This window comes from Furipterus horrens, unplaced genomic scaffold, assembly GCF_987537825.1.
Source record: "Furipterus horrens unplaced genomic scaffold, mFurHor1.1.pri manual_scaffold_4, whole genome shotgun sequence".
NCBI lineage: Eukaryota > Metazoa > Chordata > Mammalia > Chiroptera > Furipteridae > Furipterus > Furipterus horrens.
This window is the reverse complement of record NW_028327174.1, coordinates 22,311,427-22,317,426: the sequence shown is the minus strand read 5'-3', so window position 1 is coordinate 22,317,426 and position 6,000 is coordinate 22,311,427.

Below are 6,000 nucleotides of genomic sequence, written 5' to 3'. Positions count from 1 at the left end.
AATTTAAGAAGACCAGTGCAGCATTAAAACCTTCCCTAGTAATGATGAGTTTTTAAGTCTAAATGCAGGTCCACAATCCCTCAGGACCAAGTGCCTTTCAATATTCAAAATTTTGCAGATTTCAGAAATGTAATTTGTTATTTATATTATGTATTGTCCCCAGCAGGGCCTAGGGCAGTATTCTATAATAAAACAGATATATAATTCTTCTGAAAAACATTTGAATATTCACATGTATGAGATAAAAACTCTAAATTGCAATCATCAGTTCAGGCCAGGTTTTGCCCCTAAATAAATTTTCATGCCAAACTTATTGAAACACTTCTAGTTTTAAAGAGCACTCTATATTTCAGGATTGTGGATTTCAGAGGTGTGGATTTGCATTAGTAGAAATGACAGGAAAACCTTTTATATATTCTGCTCAAAAGCATACACAAGTAGTATGCAATACATTGGAGAGCCATATGTCAGTTGCAGTTTTTTTAAGAAGTTAAAAATGTTTTCAGAACTGAAGAACCTCCAGGATTCTAATGGATGTGGGAGTGGAGTGGGTGGAGGAGATACAGGTGGTAAAAACAAAAGCTAAAACTAAAAAAATTGAACTATATTATGTCTAAGGTTCCTGGAAAATTTAAGATTCTAAAACCTTTGTCTTTATTGTGATCATCAAAGGTGACCCAGGAGAGTCTAATCAATGCTCTGATCCCACTCCCCTCCCCCCAAATCATGTGCATCTTACCCTTCAAGTGCCCTGGAATAGAAAAATAAGGACAAAACCAATGCCCTGTGAATAGACAATTAACAGAAAAGAAACACAAGTTGCTTTGGGGAGCATAAGGAAAACATTAAAATTAAGACACCACCTCCTTACTTATATATAAGTTTGCCAAGATAATACACTATGTTGGTGAAGAACGAGACAGCAGAGTCACTCATGCTGTTACAAAATGGGGGTCTCCAAAAGTCCCCAGAGTCTGTGAGTTGGGGGATGGGGAAAGGGAACAGCTTTTAAGATGCCTTCACTTGCCTCTGGCTAGTGGCTAGTGTCTTTGTTACGCAAATGGCTTTGGTTCTTCCAAGGCCCCAAGAAGATGGTAGGGGTTTTGGACCATAGAATAGTACAGAAAGAGCACACAGAGCCTGTGCAAGGTTCTGTGAATGGTCAGAACTGGTTACCATGCCCACTGCATCACAGGACGCAGTCAGGGATTTAAAAACAAGCAGCAGACATTTTAGGAGGAGAACACCACGTGGCTTTGAAAGGAAAGGGAGAACTCCATTCGGTTTACAAGGAGGCTGGAAACTCCACGTGGTTCTGCATTAAAAGCTGGAGGGCGGCACAACACAGGCAAAAACTCCCCAATCAGGATCCAGTGATTGGGAGCTGCCGGTAAAGCTAAACTGTGTCTGGGAAATAGGAAGACTGTATCTCTGACTTTTCTAAAACTAGCCTGGTTTTGTAGGGGGAGGCAGAACTATGTGTTTATGGGTGTTTTAAAGAAATAAGGCTTAACCGCAAAACTCTGCAAATAATCTAAATCTATATAACCATTAAATAAACAATTCCTTTTCTTTTCACCAAACTCTGGTATTGAGAGTTATGCTTCTGGCGGCAGGCAATCGAGCCCCTAATAACTGAACAGCCCGTGGGTTCTGTTACAATGCAATGCTTTTTGGAATGCAAATTGGTACAAACTCAATAGAGAGCAATTTGACAACATGTAATCAAAATTACAAATGCACTTGTTTTTGACCCAGCAATTACACTTCTTGGAATTTTTCCTACAGATATTCTCACATATGAGATATGTACAAGGATAGTCATCGTAGCATTGTTTACAATAGCAAAGTATTAGAATCCTGAATTCTGAAAGGTCTGGTACCAAAGTTTCAAGTAAATTATAGAATATCCAAATAATGGAATACAATGCAGCCAGTCAATCTCTAAGAGAAATAAATTTAAAAATAAGAAGCAGAACAGTGTGTATTACATATTGTCATTTGTATAAAAAAAGAGGAATAGGTATATATTGCTTTTATATGTGTAAAATATCACTAGAAGGATATACAAGAAATGGGGGTGGTCTCTGGGAGAGGACAAGAGTGAGTAGAAAGGTTATCACTATATATTTTTTTGATCTTTCCATGTTTGAGCCATGTAGATGTTTTATCTATTCAAAAATAAATAGTACCTGATCCTATCAGCCAGACTGGAAATATATTAAAATATTTTTAATTTAAAAATGTTTAAAGGAGTAGCCTCATTGAGGTTGATATTTAACAAAGATTGGAGGAATTTAGGTATTCAGAGATCTAAGGAAAAAGCATTCCAGGAAGTAGGAACAGCCATTGCAAAGGCCCTGAGGAAAGAACCTGCTTGATTCATTCCAAAATTGCAAAGAAAGTCAATGCAAGTAATATAAAAGGCTCATATTATTGTCTTATTGAAGTAAGATTATGCATAAAAAAGGGAATAAAGGGGACCAATTAGGAGGCAATTATGGTAACCCAGGCAAGAAATAATGGTAGCTCAGACCAGGTAGCAGTGTTACTGCTGCCTGCTACCACCTTCTAGGCAAAATTCCAGAGGCAAAGTTTGGTGATAAAGGAAAGGAGTCTTTATTCAAAAGTTTCACAATTTTGGAATAACAACTTCCCACAAGCATTAGCCACTTAAGTCTATCAATTCAGGCTAAACTCTTTGACACTTGAGTTCTCCTATCATTCCCGCTGTTTGAGATACAAGAGCTACACAATTTTGGAAGAATGGCAGCTTGTCCCCTCTAGGACACCAAAAGAATAACCCCGCCACTCCCTGCCTGCCTGCCTCGATTGATCCTAGGCTGCACCCAGATTTCCTTCCCATCCAAAATACCATCCATTGGGAAATGCAGGCAGTGGCAGCATGATCACCCAGATGTCTTCAAGGAAGAGAGCCAGCCAGCCAGAGCCCAAGAGCCCTTCTTTTATTTGACATTTTCTAGCCCATAATTCCATGCACTCTGGAGTCATTCAGCTTCTCAGCCAATCCCATCCTAGACTGTCACCATTGCCTCAGCAAACTCTTCCTACGGCCCCTTCTTATTCCTTCCCAGTGATCTGATCAGACCTCTCTCTCAGTAGCCGTGTAGGTGATGTAAAGTGGCCATATTACAGATTAAATTTGAAGGAAGAGTAAAAAAATTTCCAGATGGAGTAAATATGGTAGGGACAGGGAAGAGAAAAAGTGAGAAATCAACTAGATACAATTACAAGAGGGTACAGATCTGATGAAAAACGAGGAGTTCCATTTTGGCATGATGAGTTCCATCTGCTTATTAGATTAGGACCAAGATAGAGTACCAGGGATCAGTTTTACCCTCCCTCTTGATACAAACAAACAACAAAAGCATCAAATACATGACACAACAATTTTAAAGACATGGGATTTCAGGTAACAAAAGACAATAATCACTGAGAGACCAGCCCTATCATTGCCCCAGCTTACTCCTTTGAGAGGGTTTCCAAGCTGAAGTGCTGAAAGGAGAAACCCAAATAGAGCTCAGTTGATTCTCTAAATTGAGGAGATAGAGCCAAAATTGCAGGGACACCAAGGTCGCTTGAGCTCACAGGACTGAGTATCAGTGAGGAGAATGCCACAACTAGAGAACACCAGAGATCTGCAGAAGATTCCTACAAGTATTCACCCAAGTGCAAGAAATTACTCAAAGGTGGAGAAAAGAAGTCGCATGAGAAGATTAGAGTGAATAGTCCTCAGCAATCATCAGGGATAGGGGCAGTACCTGATCATATCAGCCAGACTGGAAAACCTCAAATTTCATGAAGCATTGGGTAAAGACATGCAGAAGGGTCTTGCCTCAGTGGTAGGGAATAATTTGCCCCATATTAAATGCTGCTCTGGTCCTATCTAACAATCAAAGCAAAACCCAAAAGGATCAAATTGTTTCCAAGGAACTGAGTCCTAGAACAACACTCAGGAATATTTATAGAATTACAAAAATATCCAGCACCCAACAAGATAAGATTTATAAAGCCTAGCAGCCAATCAAAGAATATGAAGCACACAAAGAAGAAGAAAAATATAATCCATAATGGGGAGAAAAATCTATCAAAACCCATCCAACATAGATGTAAGAATTAACAGACTGGGTCATTAAAACAATTATTATAACTGTATTCCATGTGTTCAAAAGCTGAATAAATGTCTATTAGACTTCAAATGAGAAATGCTAAAGAGGTTGTTTGATGCATAAACTTGGAGTTGAGGGAAGAGGTCTGAACTAAAAATGTAAATTTAATAGTTGTTAGTAGGTAAATCAATGAATGTTTAAAGTCACAAACTTAAATGAGACCACAAGGGAGTGAAGCTGAATAGAAAAAAAGACCAAGGCCCATGCCCTGACACATGCCAGTATTAAGTCTAGAAGGAGAGAAAAAAAATCAACAGAGGAGTTTCAGAAATATTGACTGTTATAAAATGAATGTTTGAGTCCCATCAAAATTTATATGTTGACAACCTAACTCCTAACAAAAGGGTACTTGGAGGTGGAGCCTTTGGGAAGTATTCAGGTTTTGATGTGGGCAGGGCCCTCATGATGAGATCAGTGCACTTGTAAGAAGAGGAAAATCTCTCTCCACATACAAGCACCAAGGAAAGGCTGTGTGAACAGTGAGATGGCTGTCTGCAAGCCAGGAAGAGGGACCCCACAGAGAATCAAATCTTTCAGCACCTTAGATCCTAGAAGTCTCAGCTTCCTCAACTGTGATAAATACATGTCTGTTGTTTAAGCAACCCAGTCTATGGTATTTCATTATAACAGTCTGAGCTGACTAAGACAGTGACCACTTAGGTAGGAGGAAAACCTGGAGAGTTTAGAATTTCAGAAGCCTAAGAAAGAAATTGAATCAAGGTAAAGGGGTGTTCAATTGATCATCTTGGCAAATGTTGCTTATACGCCAAATGAAGACTGAGGATCACTCTTTAGACAAAGCAAATGTCAAAGTCATTGGTGATCAAGAAAAGCACAGTTTAGTGGAATGGTGGGGGCAGAGCCTGACTAGAGCGGGAGAGAGAGTGGAAGAAGAGAAACTGAAGACAGAGTGTAATCAACTATTTTAAGGAATATGTTGCAAAAGAGAACAAAGAAATGGGGCAAGCTGTTGGAGAAACTGGAGTCAAGAGAAAAAACTTTTAAGACTAGAAAAATATGCTGATGAGAATTATATAACAGAGAGGAAAAATAATGGTGGTGGGTTGAAGTCAGGGAGATGGAACCCACTTGTAAACTTGGGTAAGTTATTTATGGTAACAGGCAAGCAGGCTGAGTATAAAATGCTGGTATTTCAGTAAGTGTGGTGGTATAAATATATAGAAATTCTGTTCTAATTCCTATCTGTTTCAGTAAAATAGAAAATAAGGTCATTACCTAAGAGTGTGGATGGAGAAGGATTTGGGGGTTTGAGGAGAGAAAAGAAGGAGTTAAATAGTCATCAAGGAAAGTGGGAGAGAGAGAACTGATTAGGAAATTTTGACTTCCTGAGAGCATTAACTGTCCACTTGAGATTCATGGTCATGAATTAAGAGTGAGAGGAGATGGCAGCAGAGTAAGTGGAAGCTGAGTCTACTTACTCTTGCCCCCAACTCAGACTCTTGGCTGGTCTTCCAACAAATAACCTGAACAATCAATGGATTCTTAGCTGATAAAAAGTTTTGAAGCCAAGGAGTACAGAAGATGCTTCACAACGGGCAATTTTGCCAGTGGGAGGAACATCACTTTGACATTGGGATGAAAATCAACAATTAAATTTGAATGTCCAGGAGCATTATCAACAATGAGCAAAATCTTGAAGGAGAAAAACCCCACTTGGAACATTTCCTGAGCCAAAAAGAGGAAACAAGTAGAACTAGACCTAGAAAGAGTGAAAAACAATTTTTGTTTTAGTTTTAGTCTTGGATTATTGTGGTCAAGGTAAATGTCATGAATGGGAAAACTGTTCTCT